General features: G+C 39.3%; 1 protein-coding gene across 1 annotated transcript in view; it reads left to right on the forward strand.

The window, feature by feature from the left end:
• Window positions 1-10,617: 10,617 nt before the first annotated feature.
• The window catches only part of peli1b (pellino E3 ubiquitin protein ligase 1b), a 49,193-nt gene continuing 36,597 nt past the window's right edge, over window positions 10,618-23,213 (forward strand). Inside the window, exon 1 of the mRNA XM_044372689.1 lies at window positions 10,618-10,973. The gene's annotated coding sequence lies outside the window, so the exon portion shown is untranslated. The remainder of the gene's footprint in view (window positions 10,974-23,213) is intronic.

The following is a 23,213-nucleotide window of genomic DNA, read 5'->3' on the forward strand; positions in this document are numbered from 1 at the left end:
CATGCAATGACACCCAAAAGTCTCATAGGACCATACTGTATGTTCCTGCTATGTAATATAAGAGACAGATGAGATACATGAGACAGTATGGACATAATGTGCAAAGCTCTCCATTCAGTTGTAATGGTTGATTACGATTAGTCAAACATGGTAGGACTGTAGATAATTGATGAAACTGATCCAGATGTTGCAATGTTTTTCAAACTTTAATTAAAAGAGAATTCCAGGAACCTTTAGAGTTAAACCCAATTTACGGCTGTCTGCATCTGGTTTACATTTCCTTGAGTCATTTTGTAACACGTCATGTACGGTAATTATATTCACAAATGTTTCCGTTCTTCTTTCTTTTTTCATAAAAAACATCTACATTCACCTCGAAACTACACCTTGTAATTAACCTTAGCTTCAAATTAACTGCTGTCCAAACTATGATAAGAAAGATGCACTAAATAAGAAGACAGTTTTTCACTTGTAGCTTATGTGGCAGTAAAGGTTATGATGTAATTGAGGGGGATGATTTCATCTCCTCATCTCCGCAACTGGGACACGATCAACAAACCCTGACCAAATGAACCAAATAAAACCAGACGAATGCTTCACATTTACTGGATGAATTATATGAAACTCTAGAAGTTGTTTTGTGCACTGAATAGATATTAAAGGCATCGAATTACGCATTTCTGCTAAAGGAGGAAATGTATATGGAGAAAAGGAGCAGACAAACCCAGATGATCCTGACTACAAACTTCAAAAAATGCATGAGTTTTATCATTCATAGTGATGTGTTTTATTATACAGTATGCATTAATTTAAAGTGGTTGAATGGTTATTTAAAGTCTGGGGATCTACTTTCTGTCCTCTATATGACTTTAAGAAATAGAAAAAAACAATATGCATACATCTTTTTAAGTCAATATAAGTCTAATTGGCCAAATTATCAAGTAACCCCTATCTTAAAAGTGATGTTAGATGAATGAAATTGAAAGGTTTTCAAGAAAATTCCTCCTCTTTCCTGACATGACAGCTCAGGACATTCATTCCTCTCGTGCTGGATAATCAGCAGCGCTCAGGGACGCATATAAAAGACACTTTTTGTTCATCATATTCTGTCCCAGGATTTTAACCAGCACCGTGTCTGATTCCAGAGCTTTTTTTCTTTTAACTCCTGGCTACAATCGATACCACTGTATCTGATTTGTGATGGTCCTCAGCTGCAGTCTATAATAGCTTTTCCACCTTTTTCAATTTGTCACCACATCATACTGAGACAGCTCCCAGCTAAAGGTGTAGCCAGGGGACGGTGTTTGATCTCTGAGTGACCAGCAGGATGCCAGATCTAAAATGTCATCATCACTAGGGTCCTTCAGCAGCTCTGGTTTAGATAGAGGAGACTAAACAGTTGATGGTCTTGTCTGTTTGAATTACCAGAGAAAAAAAAGAGTGATTCAGTCCAGTAAAGAGCGGTGCAGAGTTTGTGAGTAATGAAGTGAAGCACTGCAGCCACCAGCTCACAGGGAAGTTTCACTCTATAGACACACATGATGGAAGCCCAAAACAGCATCATACTAACTGTGCACACAGGATGAAATACAAAATAGGTCAAAGGCAAAACCTGACAAAAAACCCAATAACAATAAAATATATCATTTTTTTTCCCTTAAGCATGATATTAATGCAAGGTCAGCAAGTAAACATGCCAAATGTTTTGTGTTGCTAAATTGAACTGGGAGTGCCAATTGTAGTATTGCTAAATAGATTTCATCACAACCTTTAATTTGCACAATCCTGCAGCAGGACTAAGAGTCTACAGCCATGCTAACTATAAATGCTAACATCAGCTTCCTCACTCACAATGCTAAAATGCTGATGTTTATAAGGTATAATGTTTACTATGTTCACCATCTTAGTTTAGCGTGTTAGCATGCTGACATTTGCTAATTAGCATTAATCACAAATTACAGATGAGAAGTATGTGTGACAAATTGTAATTTTGACCTGATTTTGGTGCTAGAGGAGAAGTCAGCGCATCACCAAAGTCATGTCACAATCAAAGTTTCCAAAGATTTATTCAGTAGTCTCAACAGCCATTCAGATACATCGTCTAGGAACCAAGTTTGGTGCCAGTCCATCAAGAAGATGATGAAATATTTCACTGAATAAAATTGAGGGAGTCACCAAGTATCAGTACGATCCATTTTATGAGGAAAATCAGTGTTTCTACAATATTTCATGTCAATCAGTTGGATAATTGTTGAGATATTTCAGTCTGGATCAGATTGGTGACCAACAGACCAGTATTGCCGTCCATGGAGTCAGATGGATCTAGCATGGCTAAAAAGCAAAAAAATCATACCATATCCTGTCTCCCTGTTTTTCTAAACAACTACAAATGGATGCATTTGAAAGAGAAACTGCAAGATAGCTACTTTAATGTTCAGTTCATAACTGCCTCAGTGGAATCCACACCTGCACCACAACTTTTATACAGCTGAAAATAAGGTAGTGTATATAAGGTTTTATATATGGAATTTGCCATTGTTGAATTTCACAAAATCACAGTTTAAATGACTTTAAAGGAGCCATATTATGAAACTTTATCAGAGCTTCTGCACATGTATTTGGGTCTCTGATGTGACTACTAACACACAAACTGTGAAATAAGACCACCCAGTCAGTTTGGTGTTGATCGATCTGAACTCCATTCAGAAAACAAACATTTTAAAAGTTGTTTGCTTGTCGTCTTGCGGACAGACCTGACAAAGGATGAAGTCAGGCTTTTTACAAATCAACATCATGATGTAGTTATTCGTTTATTGCAATCTAAGTTTATTTACACTCAAACCAGCGGTTCTGAACAGGGCTGTTTAGACAGAATGAGAAGGCTGCTGTGGTGCTTGATCCTTGCGGTATTCTGACCAAAGCATGTCAGATACATTTTATAAAGACTTCAGGGAACTGTGTTAACTTGTGGGAAAGGGGTATAATATGTCCTCTTTAATCAACAATTTTGGGTGTAGTCAGTCTCATCTCGGTCAGCCGGGAAACCAACAGCTGACATAGGAAAACAATCTTGCCAGCGTGTCTGTCTTTTTTTGGCAAGTTTATCTTCTCAAACAGCTCATAACCAGTTAATAACCTATATGCACTCATGGTTGCCAAATATGAGTGGGCAACCCTGAATCATTTATCTCCCATGATGCATGCAAGCAAGGGCTGGTATTTTCAATTGTTATCAGAAAACACGTCATCCCTACTCAACCGTTCCTGTGATTAAACAATGCCGTTGCCAAGTGAGGAGTTTCCTTGTGTTTTTCGTTTACTACAAAACAACATCTGCAGTAAATTACAACACATACTGCAATTTATGCACAGATCACATTATACAGAACATTAAACTACTTCACTCACAAACAGAAATGTTACCGTATCGTTATCTTACTTGGTGCAGTTTTTCAGTAGTGAACCGGTGAAATGCAGCAATGTTGAGCAGTGCCAACAGTATGTCCATTCACAATATGAGCAGTTAGCTTAAGTATGTTAATCAAATACAGAATGTAGGACACACACACACACACAGTCATGTTTCCATTCCTTAAGAGGTCATTACATTGACTTACATTTCCTGGAGACTTATCCTAACCTTAACCATAACCACTACTTGCATAACCCATAGACTGTAAAAAAAATAATGAACGTAGCCGCCGTGATGTCACCCATTGGTTTGTGGACTCCTGTTTTGAAGCCTTGAGTTTGCATCATTTGCATTTTGACTGTCGCCATCTTGGATTTTTGGAGCCAGAAGTGACAAAATTTGGATGAGAGGGTAGAGCTGAGCCTAATGCTAGCTGCTAGCTTGGTTAGCATGATGCATTTACAGTCTATGGTTAACTGTGATAACACTAATGCTAATTTCGCTGGTGAAAAACAGGCTTAAAACCATTAAAACAAAATGTACTTACTGGAAAAAAACTGAATATCGGACTCTTTAGAGGGTCTTTTAGCACAACCAAAAAAATGTTACAATTAACTTTCATGAACTGAAAACATACTGAAATAGCAATGGCTATGGCTACACCTATACTCTGTGAATTTGGGGTTACTCCATGGTTACATTACCTAACCAACGTTGTCACCGTGGTTGCGACTTGCCTTTCACGGCACCCACTTGTCACTCAAAGTGGCCACACCCTTAATTATGCATAACTTTAAGCATTAATAAAATTTAAACGGCTGAGTTATATAAAAATTCATCCCTTGTAGAGTTGTCGTGAACGGGGAAATTAGCTATAGAGACCAAGACCGTTTTTTGTACCAAGCTGTAAACATGTTTTTCTGTTCTGCTGTAATGTTGGGCATTTTAACATGAAAGTCTACGGGGATTGACTCGCTTTGGAGCCAGCCTCAAGTGGCCATTCGAGGAACTGCAGTTTTTGGCAACTCCACATTGGCTTCATTTTTCAGCCCCGGAGGTTTCTGCTTGGCCAAACCCTAACCTTAACATAACCCCAAACTAACCTTACCTTTAAATCAAGTATTCACCTTGAAATTAATGATTTACGTTAAGGGGACTTGCTTTTTGTCTCCATATGGGAGGTAAGTCCCACAACATGACTGTGTAAACGGATTTACGTCCCCACAATGTACGAATGTCTGATACACACACACACACACACGCACACACACACACACACACACCTGATGTATGGTCAGATTACACTCAGGTACACGGTGCGTCCTGTCAGTACTTGTGTTTTCATACTTCATGAATCCTTGCTTGATTTCAAACCTGTGTCACTCTGTAACGTTTAGTGCATATTAACTGTCAGTGCTGCACCGGTGTCTTTTTTTGTGGCAGATATGAATTATTTTTATTTTATTCTTTTGCAATGAAAATAATTCCATATTTACTTCATCCTATGAGCTCTTATCTAAAAGTAAAGGATAGAAAAAATGATGTAAGAAGATATAAGAACACTAAAAAGTAAAATGCACTGTTTGAAATAAGTGCATAAAAATGTATTAGAAATTAAGATTGCAAGTGAGGACAGTAAAACACATTTAAAAGAAGCAATGTAAAAATGCATATTAAGGAATTGTGCACAGTCCTGTTTTGCAGTAAAATGTGAGCTTTATCTTGATATGTCTGCAATAAAATGCTTGTCATGAATGCAGAAACAACACTGATAACAAATTTTGATTTTCTTTATTCCAATCATTATGATTTTTTTTCAAGCTGCTTGATAGAAAATTGTAAAAACAAGAAACAACAACAACAAGAAATGGTAGATAAATGAAAAATGAGATGTAAGTGAGCTGTCAGGATGCATTAAGAAAAGAAAAGAAAGAGAATAAGTCAATAAAACAAGTGGGAACAAATCTAAATTTCATTAAACAGATTTATAACATTTAAATGTAAAATATTTAGGATGTTGATGACAAAAGTATCATCATTTTTGATTCCTAAACCAGACTGCAAGTCAATCAGAAAGGCCCAAAGAGAGATTTAGGCTGCAGTAGCTGACTGAAGATATCTGCAATAAAAATAAACTTTATGTATAATCATTAAAATATTCCAATCATGTCTTAAGTCTAAATGTAAACCAGAGATGCAGATATATAGACTCTTGGCCTATGTGTACGTTACTTTTTCTGCATTCTGACTGAACTAGAGATGAAAAGTTGCTTCTGTCTGAAAAAAAAGTTGATTTTTAAGTGTCTTAGTTGCAGCAGAACTTCATCCCAAAATATTTTTCCTAACAGATTTTTGAACCTCAGTATTAATATGTATAGTTTAAGCTTCTGGCAAACAAACTGGTGCAAATGACACCAAGTGAGCAAGCTGCAGATCAGTGTTTGAAATGACGCAGGTCTGCTACTGAATGTTTTGACAGACATTGAACTATGATCTCTGGTTTATGAGTCTGTTTATCTACTAAAAAATGTCCATCTCAACAAAAAAAGTGAGTTTTCAAGCTCTAAAATGCTGCTATTTTAGAAGAATGGGGAATCAAAATAGCTCATGTTCTCATTTTTTTTCACCGGCTGAAGTCTTATTTTGTCAGCAAACTCTTTGGTTACAGCCAAACAAACAGTTCTGTTTTTGTCCTGACTTACTTAACTTGATGAATTTCATTAATATGATGTAAGTGCCCTAAATCTTAGCAAAAGCATCTGCTCTTGTCCCATGTGATGCAGACAGTGGACAAAGTGTATGGGATTGCGCTAAGGGCAGACTGTTCTCAGTGAGCATTTTATCCTTTGTTGTTGTTGTGCGATAAGACCAAAACATAGCAACAGCTGGGCTGCGTTCAGCCGCGCAAGGGAGTCAGGAGGGCTGCACGGAGAAGTCTTCGCTGGTGTGACAGGATTATGTGATAGAAACATGCTGTGCTCATGCGTTGCCAAATATTAAATAACACTACTGTCCTGTGTTTGAGGGGCTGAGCCCTGCGCTGTTGTCATGCTGCCATGGTGACAGTAACCATGCACAGGATAATGTTTACAGAATGTTTAGCATATCACAAAGCAGGCACATAGGGTGACTGGGCCAGATGAATCAAATATGTGTGTGTGTGTGTGGGGGTGTGTGTGTGTGTGTGTGTGTGTGTGTATGTGTGTGTGTGTGTGTGTGTGTGTGTGTGTGTGTGTGTGGTCCAGATATTCCTCATGTTGTGGGGACGCAAATCTGTTTGCACAGTCATGTTGTGGGGACTCGCCTCCATTATGGGGACAAAAAGCAAGTCCCCTTAATGTAAATCATTCATTTTAGGGTGAAGACTTAGTTTAAAGTTAATATAAGTTTGGGATTATGTTAAAGTTAGGATAAATCTCCAGGAAATGAATGTAAGTCAATGTAATGTCCTCTGAAGTGATGGAAACACAACTCTGTGTGTCTGTGTGTGTGTGTGTGAGTGTCTCTGCTGCATTTTTCATCATTTCCTGACGCTTCACACAGAAGTGCAGCCCATTGGCTCTTGGAAAGAGAAGCACTTGTCAAAACATCCATCAGAAGTGAAGTGAAGTGAACTGGCTGGAGAGCCTTTGCCCGTGGAATCAAAGGAAGGTGTGTCTGCTGCATCCAGCCTTTGGAAACGTCCATGAGAGGTGTTGGCGTTGTCGCCATAGCAACGTAAACAGGAGGATTCAAACACAGATTAAAATGTGTGCAAAGATTATGTAAGGTGTGTGCAGGACAGAGGGTTTCTTAAGTTTCTTCAAGCAAAAGCTTAAAGTTTTCTGTCAGCATCTGCAGCTCGTTGAAAAACACTTTTCAACTTGCAATGCCCACTACTCACTTCTGGCGTTCAGCGTTGCAGCAGGCGTGTTTTTTATTAGCAAAACGTAAGTGTGTGTTTTACAGCGTCTCAGCAGCATAAAAATAAGTCTGTCTCTGTGTGCTTACTCATATGTGTGTGTGTGTGAGTGTGTGATTACCATGAGGGCAGTTAAGTTGTAGTGAATCTGTTCTTGGCCTCACCTGATTTTTCCACTCATTCTCACATTGAAGGAGTTGTCTCCCACTCAGTCCAAATATATATACACACACAAACACACTTTCACAAACTTGCAAGTCTTCTGGTATAACTCATCCTCCAAGAATCATATACACACAGTTGGTGGTGTATTGAAAGTAGTGTTGTTTGCTCCACATCTGGGACAGATTCACTTCACATGTCTGCGGGGGAGAAAGGTCATTTTATATGACTTATATAGAAGGTCTTTTGTGTCCACAGCAGTGTAATTTTTGAATTTTGAAATCTGATACTTCCCTTTTAAGGTTTTGTTTCATATGTATAGTTTTAAAGGCTTTTTTTTGCATGTTTATTCCCTGTTTTTGCTGTTTACTTATTGACTGATCAGTTGTGTTGAATACTGTCTATTATTTTTTAACTGTTTGGCTTTGTGGGCTCCTGAGCTACCCCCCTTTTGGAATATGTGCATGTGTCTTTCAAATGTTGTCTGCTGTGACCTGCCACACTTGTGTCTCTTGTTTTTTGTCATTGTGCACGCACGTCAGACCAAACTAGCTTCCCCTCAGGAAATGAATGAAGTTATCTTATCTGATCCAACTATATTTGGACTTGAACCTCAGCCTTGACACGTTAAATGACATGCAGCAATTTTGAATATACAGCACGATAGTTAGCTTTTTTTATCTCTTTTGGGCTGTAAATCTTTAAGAAAATCCCTTTCACTGTTTTGCAATAGATATTTTTGGTAGTGACAGTGTGAAAGACAGACAGGAAACATGGGACACTCAACACATTTCCTCTGCTGGAATCACACCAGGGATGTTGCAATTATTTGGTATTAATCACCAGGCTACTGGGTGTATTAGTAGATTTCTAATAGAGATATGATTTTAAATGTTTCATTACGCTTGTGTGTTTGTGCTGTAGTGGTGTGATGGGCTTGGTGTGGCTCAAGGGTATTGCAAGAACTAGTCAGCAAGTTCCAATGAAATTTGCTGGAAAATCAGGCCGTACGTCCAAAAAATGAGATGAGATGTGATTTGGATCTTTGTACTGACCTGGATCCAGATGTGGATTCAGGACAAGGATTCATTAGCATTAAAAGATTTGACATTTTTGAACAGTTCACAAGTTTCTCAATCAAAATAATAATGTTAAGAAGATCATCCATATCTATTCCCTGCTTTTATTTATTATGATGCAAATCTGGATCTTTATGCAGACTGAAAATGTTCAAATATTGTGCAGCCACATGTTGATTATGCAAGATTATACTCTCTTGTGACTTTCTAGTTTTGTTATTTGACAAAAAACAATAAAAACTATTTAAAAAGTCACAGCAACAATCCAGGAAAATGACCCCTGATTTCCTCCCTTACATACGCTGTTGAGTTGCTGAAATTTTCAATAAAAATGTAAACACGCCGACAGTCCTGCATCTTTTAGAGATAGGTTTGCTGCAGTTTCATCCAGATCCACATAAACCTTTTGCTTATGTCTGCTTGAGTCCAAACATTTTGGACATGATAAAGCAACATAAAGCAGATGCTGTGTCATCTTGAATAATTTAAGGATGGCCTCTAAAAACAAAACTGATTCATTCTCTTTCACAATACAAAATACTTGCACCTACACACCTGCATATTCACACATGCACACACAGGAAAAAAGAAGGCACGCAACATTCTGGAGGTAAAAATGAAGAAGTGGCAGCAGCAGTTGGGTCCACGCAGGCTAAAAATTTAAGCACTCATGGTATGTAAGTTGTTTCGGATGAAAGCGAGCATGAAAGGGCATATGAGGGAGAGAGAGTCACGCGTATTTGTGGAGCTGGAAACACAAAGATTCACATCAAAGGTCATTGTGGAGGCAATGAAGCAGAGGAACCGCTGAAGGTCTCACGAGTGTTCAAGGTGAGTTCATGAAGCCGTCTGTTGTATGTCAGAAAACACTTTGAGAGGTGGAAAGTAACACAGAACATGTACTAACTTATTGTAACCTACAGTTATAAGGGTCTGACCTTTTAAATGAGTTTTGTGAGGTGTTATACTTTTAGACCACTTTTATTCTTTATGTCACATGGAGATATTTTACTTTTCAGTTCACCACATTTATCTGACAGCAGTAGTGAGTGACTAGTTATTTTTGCAGATTGAGATATTAGATCATATCCAGAATTTACAATAAAATTATAGCATTGATACTGTATAAACTAATCAACAGTGAAGTTCAAATTTTACAACCTCTTGATTGCTATAGTTTACAGGTATAAGATACTCCTTACATATAAATACACCAAAACTTCACACAGTACTAAAAAGTGAATATGTAATATGAAAACACTCAAAACCCAATAAAAAACAGGAAAATAATACACAGGAAAAAGATTCATGCATTGATTACAAGCAAAATAGTACAGGGTGTACAAAGAGAAATAATCATCAAAACATTTTAAAAAACCTGTTGTGTTCTTGCAATTTTAAATGGATCTCATAGACTGTATTTGAGATATATAGTCAATTTAAAAAATCCAATTTCAAACTAGCTTTAAGGAATTGTTGTTTATGAATAAAAAAATGCAAATAATATGTAAAAGTTTACCAAATCTAGTATTTTTATAGTAAAAGAAAAAAACAATTACATGACCATCAGTGGTGGAAAGTAAGTACATTTACTCAAATACTGTACTGAAGTACAATTTTGAAGTACTTGTACTTTATTTGAGTATTTCCATTTTATTTATTTTATTTTACTATATTATTTATGAGTTGTTAACAACGCTCTACCAAATAATGATTTTTCCCTCTAAACGTCTCACATGGTTTCTTTTTAATAAATGCTCAAATGATCCAAAATTTCAACAAAAATCAAAGATTAGAGAAAAAGTCTTTTGTATGTATTATATTAGTATTTTTACTTAAGTTAAGGGTCTGAAAACTTCTTCCACCACTGATGACCATCAATTTTATCAAAAATAAAGTGAGCAAAATAATTCAAAAAAGGTTTTAACTGTGCTACATTCATTATCATCAAACAGAACTCTAACTCCCAGAATCCTTTGCGGTGACGTCGGCGTCTGTTTTCTCCGCCCACAGCGCACACTCACAGCCGGAGCTCGGTCCGCTCTGTGTTTACGTTGAGATGCTCACAACAAAGGACAGCGCACCGCAGAGAGCCTGTCAGTTGAAATAAAGCACAGTGGATATTTATCTTTACGGTGAATATTTCTAACTCATAGCTGCAGAGAGAAGGGGGAACACACATCACAAACCCTCTTTTGCTTTCCCTTTTTTTAAATGAGAGTCACGGTTTTGTTTGTCTTTTTTTTTTTTTTTGGTAAACCAGCCTTGAAGGGAGAAATTAAAAATCCTTTTTGTGTGTGTGTGCCGGTTGAACGTTAGCTAGCCTGCTAGCCTCAGCAAGTTGGGAAAGCCAGACAGCAGCTGTGTGGAGAAGCTACACCGGAGACGTTGGGAAGAAATAATCGACATTTACATCGCAGTAAGTACATGTTTTAACAGTTACAACAGCGATAATACGGCACAAACACAAACGATAGTAGGCTAGTTGAGCGCTAGCGAGCCCATACAGTGTTATCTGTTACCAACCGTCACCTGCTTTGTCCTGCCATCTGCTCCGTCATCATTAACTGATCATTTATTAACGCGTATAATAATGTCCGAGCTCTCTGCAGGTAAGTCATGCCAGTCAGTGGTACTGTTTTATTGTGAGTGCTGCAGCTGCAAAGTGCAACCACACACACACACGCACGCACGCACACACACACACACTAATGCATACACTTATGCACCTGTTTGTGCTCATTCTTTATCTCAGTGGAAATCAGACACTCTATAAAGATAAGACTTCGGGTGGGCAGTAGCTATATCGGTGTGTGTGTGTGTCTATGTGTTGGCTTCAGAGATGCAAGTATTAGTTTACATCACTTTCAGTCTGCATGCTGACCTGTCACTGAGGGGTGGGGGGGTGGGAAAGGGAACATTGCCTGATAAGGAATTAAGCAAATGCACAGACTCTCGCCATTACTAAACCTTGATTGCCAGTTAATGACTTCCCTCCCCTCCCTTCCCTCCCTATCTCCCATCTCATTGTGCCTCTGTGTCCCTCACCCTCTCTCGTTTCTTTTCCCCTCCCATCCTCCACCATCCACCCTTTCTTTCTTTTCTCTCTGTCTCGTTCACTCTGTCCCGGTTGGTAAGCGATGATGTGATAAGTTCTGCTCCTGATAGAGATCTCACTGACTCCCCCCCCCCCCCCCCCCCCATGTTGGAAATGTCACGGTAAAGACAGACAGACATTAACTCCATCTGTGCCTCGCCGCCGCTGCTGCTGCTCCACCAGGATGCCCCAGGCCCTATTTCCATTGTTTGCTTGTCAGTGTGATGATTAATCAGGAAACTTGTAATGCTGACCAGTCTTGGTGGTCAGTACAACCCAACAGGGCTGATTTGTATGAGAATAGGACTTTCAAATCATAGTTAGTAGCCTGCTAAAGTACCAAAGCTAGAAGCAGAGCAACACTTGCTTCGGAAATCTTGCATCTACATTCTTGTGACATCTGTCTTTAACGCCCTACAACTGCTCCATGAGCAGATTGAGAATGAGATTTCCCACCTATTTGGTGTGTTTTGTGGCTGTTTTTTTTTTTAAAATTCTGAAAGTTAAACACAGAAGAAAGTAGTATTAAAAGTGTGGAAGTGTCCAAAACTTAAAGCTATAGATGCATAGTCAAGCAAACATACAGTCGAAGCCATGCATATAGCGCTATGTTGCAACTCCATCCTGCAAATATCACTTGTGTAATGTACAACATTTAAAAATTTGGAAACATGAGATCCATGAAGCTGGGTTTAGGGGTTAACTGGAGTCCCGCAGTAGATACCAACAGCATAGCTTTTTTGATTTATACTTCAGTGTCGAATTGCACCCGCAACACTAAACAGGTGTATCATACGTGAGCGGGTTGTATCGTGCTTTAATTATAATCCACTCAGTGTTTACATGGTTTCATTTACTTTGGCATATTAGCGAAGTTGGGGAAGGTCTGCTTTGTTTCATTACTGAAAATGGTACTATTCTCTGCGCTCGCCATATCTACGTTGTTGCCTTCACTGTAATAGAGAGCGGGGATTGTGAAGAGAAGACTAGCTTTGCTAGATGTGTGTTATTGAAAAGGAGAAGATAAGTAAGCCTTTTTTTTTCAGAGACATGTAGGAGAAAACACAAGCTGACCAATCACGGTTCTTGCGGTCCTCATGCCCCCGTGTCGGTGTCCCATCTTGGTAGCTGCCACAGTCCTGGAATGTAGTTGCATTTTTGAGGAGATGTGCATCAGCTGCGATGTAGCCTCAGAGCGTACAGCACGCACGTAGCCGCTGTAGGTATGGCGTAACCCCTCAATGCAGAAGTATAAATCCAGCTTGAGAGCGACCAAACAGAGCTGAATCTGGTGTAGAGAGTTAGACAAGAGTCATATTTCAGCACTGATATCTGCTAAAAGGCAGGATGAAGAATCTTTTTATATTAATGTGGAGACTATTTAAAGTCTGCAATCAGTGGAAAATGGATAACTTCCATTGTGAAGTGTTTGGGACATCATTTGCCCCGCAACAGGGGAGCGAGTAATATGTGTGCACACACGTTTCTTTTTTTTTCACATTTGCTTTGGGTGTGTTGCCTTTGGGCATGTGTGTGTGTTCTCCAGCATGGTTTAGAGTCTCAATTTCAGGGAGGAAACTGGAGCCGATAGTGTCAGACGGGAGCGCAGAGAGAGCTCTGATGTCTTAATGGAGGCTCAGTGCTGCCCGTATCCTTAGTAACCCTGTCTGTGGGGACACACAGAGGCCTCCCAGACTCGGCCTGGACTGGATGCTGAGTTACTGCTGCCCAGGAATGAAAAAACCCACATAACCCCAATTTCATCAATTATTTTTTAAAAGGTTTTTATTTCAAATTAAAGATTTTACACGGTCCCGTTTTGGCTCCGTAAGATATGTGATCCAGTAGCAGCATGAAACTAATTTAAAAGACTGTAAAAGAATTACAAAAGTGTTGGCAATATGGCTCACAATATGCACAAGCTTCTGAAGGTCTTCCAAATCATAGTGGTAAGACGGCTCACCACTTAACACCTCCACCCCCTCATCTCTTACAGTCCCTAATATGCATATTTAGCCTTTAAATTTGAGGGTAGGAATGGTTAATTTCAGGCAACAAATGACTACTCTGCGTGCAAAAGCTATTAATTTAAGGGATTTTTCCCTTGACATTGTACCTGCTGGGGTCTGTAGACTGAGCTAAGTGTAAACTATGTGGAAACCCACTTTTATTGCATATTTACTCAATGGAAATAGATGAAAGCTGCAACAGTCATACCAGCGGTTGGTGGTTATCTTCCTGGTGTTGAGAATGTTTGATATTCAAACAAATCAACAACATGCCAAACGTGGGAAAAAAAAGTGTCTGTTTGCACCATTTTAAACCTTGCTCATCACGTCGTGGAGACTTTAGTTTTAGGATGTGTTTGCATTTATCCGTGTGTGTCACGTGCCTGTGGTTTGTAGTTTCATCAGGGAGAGCCGGTGAGCTCAGCAGGGGTCTGCGGATGTAATCGTCGGCACAGCTGAGCAGCAGATTTCCACCCGCTGTGTGCGAGGAGCTTGGCACCTCCTCCTGGTCCGGCTTACTCTCTGCTGGGCTGGTAAACAGGCTGAAGTTTGTGGAGGGGAGATTACATCTGTCATGGAAAGTGGGTCAGACAGTGGGCACGTTTTTATGGCCTTGTTTCTGCAAGGTAAGGAAGAAAGGAGGAGGAGAGGGTATTAAACTATCAGCGTTTTTCCATAGTGTTGCTTGAGGCAGCTTGTGCTCGATACAGTTCTCTTATACTCTCCCTGCTATCAGAAACATTAGAATTCAAGTTCCAGTGAACGTTCACTAATGAGGCATTCACGGTGAAACTTAAAGGACCAATTTGTAGGATTTTGTGGTATCTAGCAATGAGGTTGCAGATTTTAAAACAACTGAATAGTCTTCTCCCTCCCACTCCCCTTCCAAGCGTGTAGCGGAGAACTCTGCGAAACTCACGACAAACACGAAAAGGCCCTCCCTAGATTCAGTGTTTGGTTTGTCCATTCTGGGCTACTGTAGAAACATGGAGGTGCATCATGGCAGGCTCCATGGAAGAGGATCCGCACCCTGTGTAGATATAAAGGGCTCATTCTAATGTAACAAAAACAAAACAATTCTTATTTTCAGGTGATTATACGCTAATTAAAACATACTATGACTATTATATTCCATATCTGCCAGGTCCGTTCAGCTACATATCACTAAATTCTACACTTTGCACCTTTAATTAACTGCTAGGCTTCTCCGTTGTAGGGATGTAAGGACACATATATTCAGTAAGTGACTTATTTTGGTTCAGCACATACTATGAACCTGATTTACCAGTTTAAGGATGTGTTCAGACAAAAGACAAAGCAAAATTTCATCTTGCATAATCCAAACAAACGTTTGCACTGTTTCAGTCTGTGTTTATTCAGCGTTGATTTGTCGCTCAAGTTCGCCTCCTGCCAGGAGGAGCCGGCTGTTGATAAAACTGAGACCATGTCCATACTAAGCAGATCGAATTCGTAAACGCATATTTTTCCTCTCCGTTTCTCTCCCCTGAAACCAGAGCGTCTCCAAAACGGTCTTCAGAGTGTGTAAATCTGTAGTGTTTACAGGGAAAATGGAGATTTGTAGAAATGCTGTCATATCTGTGACAAAACAGATCGTGGCTGTAGCGCAGCATTGCATTGTTTTATTGAACTAAACTCAGAAGAGGAAGAAGAAGAAGAAAAACAACAACTAGCTATCTTCCACCTTTCTCTCACTGAAATTGTTTTAATGTGCTGACATTAAACTAAATGTCAGGAAGCCTCTGTGAAAACAGAAATGGTAAACTGTTTCTTCTTCGCTAGTTTTCTTATCGGTCTCCACGCATGTCTGGTATGAGGAGAATTATCGGTTTATGGCGTTTTAATGTGGACGGACGGATTTGCAGAGACGACCTGAAACGCCTGGTGCAGCTCAGCACGTACCGAATCAACATCCATTCTGGTTGTCGATCTTATTACTTGCAACATGAAATTAATGGTAAAGAGTCAGGAATGCTTGGTTGCAGGGCTGCAGAGTTGATTTCATGTTAGAACAAACACTGCGACTATGAGCGTAAAGACGCTGTAAATTCATCAACGAGAAAAACAGACACCGACCGAGTCCCTCCGTTTCCCTTCTGCTATTTTGTGGTTTTAATGAGATGCTTCCTGTTGGTCACCACACATCCTATTATTCTATGAATTATGTAAACTCAGAAATCAGTTTACTGTAAACCACATACATTATGTAAATCTGGTCTCCTCAGAGTAATAGCATTAAACTGTGCATGCAGTATGTGACACATATAAGGATTGCACAGTAAAAGAGGACAACACAAGGCACATTGCACAGTGAAAGTACACCTGCACAATATCTGAATGGAGATTGTCTCGCTCTTGCTTTTCTGAAGAGAATTATTTATTGAAGGAGCTGTTTTGATGACATTTTTATGCATAAAAGAGTTAAGAAAGGTTATAGAGTGAGTAGGTGATGCTGAATAACAGCTGTACCGGATTTGTTGTACTAAAAACCTCCTATGCATCTGGGATACTGTCTCTCAGACTTCCAGTCCCTTCACCGCCTCCCTTCTTATTATTTATCTTTCACGGTAACCTAATTTGTATTTGTCTCTTTCCTCTCTTTGTTTGTCAGTCAGTAAAAGTAGTAACACCAAGTCTCCTCTCCTGCTGCCAGTACCTGAGTCAGAGGAGTGAGGGAGGAGGGGGGGGGGGAAACTGGAACATAGTGAGGCTGTTCAGCTCCTTTAGAAAAGCTGTTGGGGAGTTCACAGTCCTATTTGGCAAGTTTATTACTTTAACGGTAATCCAGCTGAGTTTATGAATAGAATCCTTATTTGTAAATGTTGGTGGAGCTCTGGGAAAATGTCCGTTAACGTCAGGGATGTGCTGACACAAGTAGAGCTGAACTATATTGGGGGAAAAAACTTCTAACATTGCAATGCTTTATTTCTTTGAAATAAACATTGTGAGATGAGCTATCAAAGTGCACAATTTCAGCATTTAAGTTATGTAGCTCCATTTGGAAAGACAGAAAGAAAAAATATTAAAGTGTCTTTTGCTCATGATCTTTTTTTAAAAAAACTAATATATTTTCCAATTATTGTTCATAAACAATCATTGTCTTTTTCTTTTTTTATTAATAATTTATAGAACTTAAATGATTAGTTGTTTAGTTGATAGACAGAAAATTAACCTGCAGCTATTCTGATTATCTGTTAATCATTTAAGTCATTTTTTAAAGCATTTGCTGGTCTCAACTTTGCTGCTTTTTTCTGTTTTATATAATTTAAAATAGTTGGTTTTTGACATTTGTTCAGACAAGATATGACATTAAAAGACATTAAATGACAAAAGTCATTGTCACAATTTTGACATTTTATAGACTAAACAATTAATTGAGAAAATAATTTATGTTTAATGCAAATGTTCACACCAGATGCTTGTTTCATTCTTAGGATTTAACCACATTGTGTCTTTCTTGTTACCCTTTTAAAAATAAAAAGTTTTTTTATGGAGGCAATTATTGTGATTGATTTTTGTAAAACCGGATGGGCTAGACTGCCCGTCTGTCTTTCAGATTAATCATGACAAAGAAAACTTTGCTAGTTTTCATTTTCCGTCATGCAGGAAAAAAGATATTTATATAGTGTAGAATGATGGGCCTACTTCCTTCCTCCTTGTCCTGGAAGACTAATACACATGCGTACATTGTGTTGTCAATGCTGAATGGATATTATTTAGCTGTATTCCAATTCTACACCCCAAAATGTACCATACTCCCTGTTTTACCACCCAGCTAGATCTTCAGTAGAGCAGGAACCACCTGACAGTAATTTATGTCCAAAGTGGCAGGTAGAGCACTGAAATGTCCCAGATGTAGATAAAAGCTATCATCTGTTAGCTGCTGTTCATTTCCTACTTTAAATGATCGACATCTGAGAAAGACAAATTGCTTTCTTCTTCACCTTTCGGTTTTGGGTGTGCCTGGTGGTGCGTTCAACGCCTCTGTCCAAAACCTAAACAACAATCTTTCGCTATGAGTTCATTCGTTTCCCTTTGTGTCATCAGTATCTAAGTCTTTTACAAGCAGAAACTGAAAGCCCCGTTGAGGTTATACATATAAATCGTGAAAGGAAGTTTTTGTGAGGGAGTGAATATGATCCTCAAGATACCAGCTGTGGTTTCCCTGCTATGGAGTTTGTTCATACCGGCAGCTGAGGTTGAAACTTCTGATATAATTTGGCATCTCTCCCTTCCCCCCTCCCACACAAACACACACACACACACACACACACACATGCACTTACACACCCTCAGACACTCATATGTACACACAGACCTGTAATTATCAACTCCCCTCTGATCATGCATGATTGCCATTTCCTGCCTCACTTTCCAACCTTCCTGTCTCAAATGAGCTTGTCTGTACATCCTTACTTACACAAAAGGTCGCGTGTGTGAGTTGTTGAGGCTGTGGCTTCCCCGGGGAGCCCTGCTGTTCCTGTGAATACTGAGAAAAGACTGGGCAGTCATTGCTAAAAATCCATTAAATAATTAAAACCTGAAGGTGCTTGTACTCAACATATATGCCAAAAAAACAGCAGCAAGTCGCTGAGATGTGAAACTGAAGTAGAATTTGTATTTCTTAAATCCAAATGATTACACAATAGGTGAAACCTGTTAAGAGTAGAGCTAAATAAACTTTATTTCCCTCTTATCTCCAGAAATGTTAACCGAGTCTGTTTTATTTTAAAAAGTGTTGGAGGACAGAGAGCCAGAAGTCTGAGTCTCAAGCTCTGCCAAAACCCAAGCTTGACCCCGCTGAAGCCTGAATGCTAGCTGCACTAAGCGCTAGCTCGTCTCATTTGGCCGGACAAGAGGCTAATGATTACAAACTATGACCAGGTGTGGAACAATTAGACCAACACAGACTGTTCCCGCTCCCTCCCCAGAGAAACGCAAACTTCACCAAAAGTTTCAAGGACCCAAACAGGAACGAATGGTGAACGGAAACATGAATCAGCCTCAAGCATGCGTCTGTAGAAAAATGAGAACACTGGCACATCCAAACCCTGTCCACCAATTTTCTTTCCCCAACGTTTTATAGGTACTGTAAAACTGACTATTAGTGTAGAGTTTGTTGTTTTGTTTTATGCTACTGTTGGCATTTTATACCACTGTCCTGACTGTTTTGAGCTATAGTTGGTCTCTATGGGAAATGATGCAACTGAAAGAGGGTGTATCATGCACATTTTCTGGTCTGTATTTATATTCTGGGGCTCTACTAGAATATCTTGACATTATTTACTGTTCAAAAAGCTCCTTATTTATCTTATACTGGCCCTTTATACAGCCCCTCAGTTCATCCTCTGTCTGAAACAGGCTGTTTTAGCTCTGGTCTCTTTAAAGGCCCCCCTCCTGATGAGCCCACTCTGTTGTGATTGGTTAGCTTACAGAAACTGTGTGTCAGCAGACTTCTGGTGGTTGTGATGGCTACGTAAACAATAATATGACATCATCATGAGAAGGAAGTAGAGGTAACATTGCAAACTGAGCACTCAGTGACTCGCAGGGAGCATTTTTTACATACATTCACCTCAAATTTTGGACCTGTGACTATGTTAACAGTATAAAAATAACAGAAAATCATAAAAAGAACATTATATTTCCCTTTTAAATGATTCAGCCTCACCAAATTCTACAAATCGTGAATGATAGGAACTAAAACCATGCTAGGTTTGACTGCTCCCTTGTTAAGTTGCTGTGGACCAGATGTCAGTTGTTATTGTACCATTCAACACTATAAAAGCTAGTTAAACACCAATGCTAAATAACTCAATTAACCCAGAATATTTAAGTGACTTTGAGTTAATGAAGGTCACATCTGTCCCTGGTATTCTTTCCCTCAGTGTTAGAAACAATAAACAAGCACCTACAGTAGCATTAAACCCTCTCGCGTTATTATTACAGCATTTTGTCCATGATAATATCGGTATAACTGTACAGAGAACTCTGTGATCTCCAATGTATTAAAAGGCAAATGTCTGTAAAATATTACTGTAACAGAACTGTGCAACAGAAGATAAAAACAACCCCCTAAAAGGCAGAATAATTCATCAAAAAGCTGGAATTAGTTTTATTTAGTCTCTGGATTGTAAAGGGCTTTTAGTTCAGGCAGAATTTTACAGACAGCTTACATGAAACAGTGTGTATGAGCTTTTTGTAACCCAAGCAGCATTATGTGCCATCATTCATTTGTCAAAGAGACATAAACTGGCTGAAGGCTGAAGTGACAGAAAGCAGACCAGCACAGAGAGAAAAATCAGCAGCCGTCGTTGTCTCAGTACTCCAACTGCATCTTTATATCCCATCCACGATATATTGTGCAGCCTTGTAGCACCCAATAATAATAATAATAATAATAATAAAGAGGAAGGCTGCCTGGGGTCTCCACTGCTGCTCAGGAGCTCATCTGTACCTGGAATTCTGGATCCTCACATCTGGTGGTCTCCCTAGGAGGTAGTTCATGACCCACTTAATAAGACCAGGATGTTGCACGTCCCTGAGTTTCTGCCCGTGTGCATATGGCTGTATGGTGCTCAAAGTCTGCAATTTAACCCAATAGTCATTCTTTCATTTTAAATCCAAACTCTGGACTGAAAATGAACACAGTATTTATTACATGATCCATCAAAAGTATTACATTAAGACCAGAAAATGTCATAAATTCCCAATAATGTAATAAGGTATTACACTATCAGTAAAAATGTTATTACAATGTCAGTCAGGATATTTTTATTACATTTTCGATCAAGTTAAGTGCAAAGTTTATTACATTTTCAGGAGATTATTACATTATTGGGTGCTACAAGCCTCACTGTGGCTATATTTTATGCTTAAAGAATGACACACGTTGACCTCAATAACACTTTACCGTAATTATGTTTCATCAGGCACTTTTGTCAGTCACTTAAATTATTCAGAGCTACAAACCTGCTTCCAGATTTGAATATGTATTCAAATGAATAACAGAAATTTAGTTAGGTTGTGTAATTTTTTCCCTACTGCACTGAATCACTCTGAGCTCACAGTTCAGTCGCACGCATCCCTACAACACATTGACTCCGTGCTGCTGTACTGTGCTTCCAGGAAGGTCACATATCGTGCGCTTTGTACAATCGTGAGATGGCGTTTGGCTTCAGAAGCGCTCGGTTTGTTGTGTTTGACTGCGTGTCCATCTGACCGCTCACCAGTGTATGTTTAGATGTCCAGTCCATGCGCATGACTGCACACATTTCACCGCACCGACACATATTGCTCATGCGTCTGCATCTGCGATTGTGTGCATGTTTGTGTGTCTTAAGACCTCGCTTGTGTTTGTGTCTTGTTGCACATCCACCAACAGGGGCTGTTTGTTGTCTGTGTGCATACGTGTGTCTGTGTTCTTCCCACTGAATCATTGATGAGACGGTAATTCGAACACAGGCCCTCCTATTTCTTCCCCTACCTTCTGTCATCAGTTAGCCTCCTCCCAGTGCGGCTTACAGGAAAACCAGCAGGCTGCCCTGACAAAGCACATTCAGACACGGACCTGCCCTGGAAACTGAAGAGAAGCAACCATAAGGACGAACTGTCACAGTAACTTTTAGGCTTTTCTGGTTGTGTTGTAGCACACCTGAATGATCAATGTGAAATAGAAAAAAAAGTGACTCAGCTTTTTGGCAGTTCACCGTGTCGTTATACAAATATATTTCCATATTTTCATGCCACAGTCTTAGTTTTACTTTCTGGATATCAGTGTGTTATTCTGTTGTGGTCATTGTTTGCTTGTACAACTAAATTTAACCAATTAAACTATCACGTTTTCCAAAGATCTTAAATAAAACTGATAGAGCTACAACAATTGATTGATTGAAAACTCATCAGCAACTATTTCAAAGGTTGGATTAATTGTTTAAGTCATTTTCAAATAAAAAAATACCAACAATTCACTAGTTCTGGCTTCTCAAGTGTGAATATTTGCTGGTTTTAGTCTTACATGATAGTAAGTTTTGGACTGTTGGTCGAACAAAATAAGCAATATGAGTAAGGGCTTTGGGAAATTGGGAGAGACTATTATAGACCAAATGATTAATCGAGAAAATAATCGTTACATGAATTGACAATAAAAATGATTGTTAGTTGCAGCCCTAAAAACTGACTTTCACTGGTTTATTGATGTCCCACTGGTGCATACTTCTCAGCAGTGCAGTGGCATGAGCTGCAGGACGGAGGAACTGGAAAAAACAAGATCATAATTAAATGAAAAAAAAAAAACACAGAGCGCAGTTATATTTTATATTTAAACAGTATTTTAGGGAAAAAACAGAAGCCTTCTCCTTAGCTTGATTAGTAGAAGTTGATGTAAATCTTAACAGCATAATGTAACGCAAAGACTGTTTTACTGAAAACTCTCCTCAGACAAAATGTGGTTTACTGTTTTAGTCACTTTTTCGAGAACGCAGGCTTACCGTAATCCTTTTTAATTTAAGACAGCCAAAGTTAGATTTTAGGGAAGTCTGATTTACACAGATGTTCCAAACATTATTCATAGAAAAAATAAAAAAAAAACAGGAACAATTGCTGCTTTTAATTATTTTTTCTAAGTGGTATCTGTTACACTATAACTAACAGTGGAAATATGGACACATTGGGATGAAAGACTCATTTCACCTGACGTGTATTCTAGTAGTTCACTGAGCCTCTGAGCTTCCTGACCCCAGACACGAGTCCAGCCATCCAGCACCTCAGGCTGAAACCGAGGACGCTGTTTTTTTGGTGGGAGTTGGTCCTGGATCTTGGATTCTTTAGAGATGCCAGTCTCTTGGAGCCTCCAGACTGGTAGTTTGTTTTGATGAGTTAATTTAATTCTCAGCAGGAATTTGGCGCCAAAGGGTCGGACTCCAGTCTGCTGTTTTAGGAGCAGCGGGTGGAGGAGGCGGGGGAAATGGTGCTGTTGTGCACTATAGAAGGTCTGGTTCTGCGTGCACTTAGCATACTTTTTGCAGTTTAAAAATTTTGTATTTTGCTTAAAAGGATCCCGTGCCTTTGCTTGACATGTGATGCTCACATTTGAAATCGGTCAGAGAGGTGTGATGTGTGCTGGGGCTTTGCAGCAGCCTAAAACATTTATGGGGACGTTTTCGGCATGTGTCCTCATGGGTCGGTTTTGTGGAGCATGAGGCCCGGAAAGGTTTTTGATGCCATCTTCACTATGTTCACATCTGCTTTCAACAACACAGCTCGGGTTTACATTCCTCACCTTGTTTCTAATGCTCAAGTCCTTTTCCTGACCTGCTCCACATATTTCATGCCTTGCTGTTTATAGCTGATGGGTGTGAGTATTGTTGTGGCAACGCTTCCTCCGGGTCAAGTGCTTGGCATCGTGCCCAAGTGGATTATTCTAATCGGCCTTGTTACCGACTGCTCCTTTTTTTTTCCGTGATAGTCACAGCTACAGAGGATCCTCTTAAAAGTAGCTCAGCGTGGCTTAATATTGTCTACTTCAGTATATGTA

Source organism: Thunnus albacares, chromosome 14, assembly GCF_914725855.1.
Source record: "Thunnus albacares chromosome 14, fThuAlb1.1, whole genome shotgun sequence".
NCBI classification, from domain to species: domain Eukaryota; kingdom Metazoa; phylum Chordata; class Actinopteri; order Scombriformes; family Scombridae; genus Thunnus; species Thunnus albacares.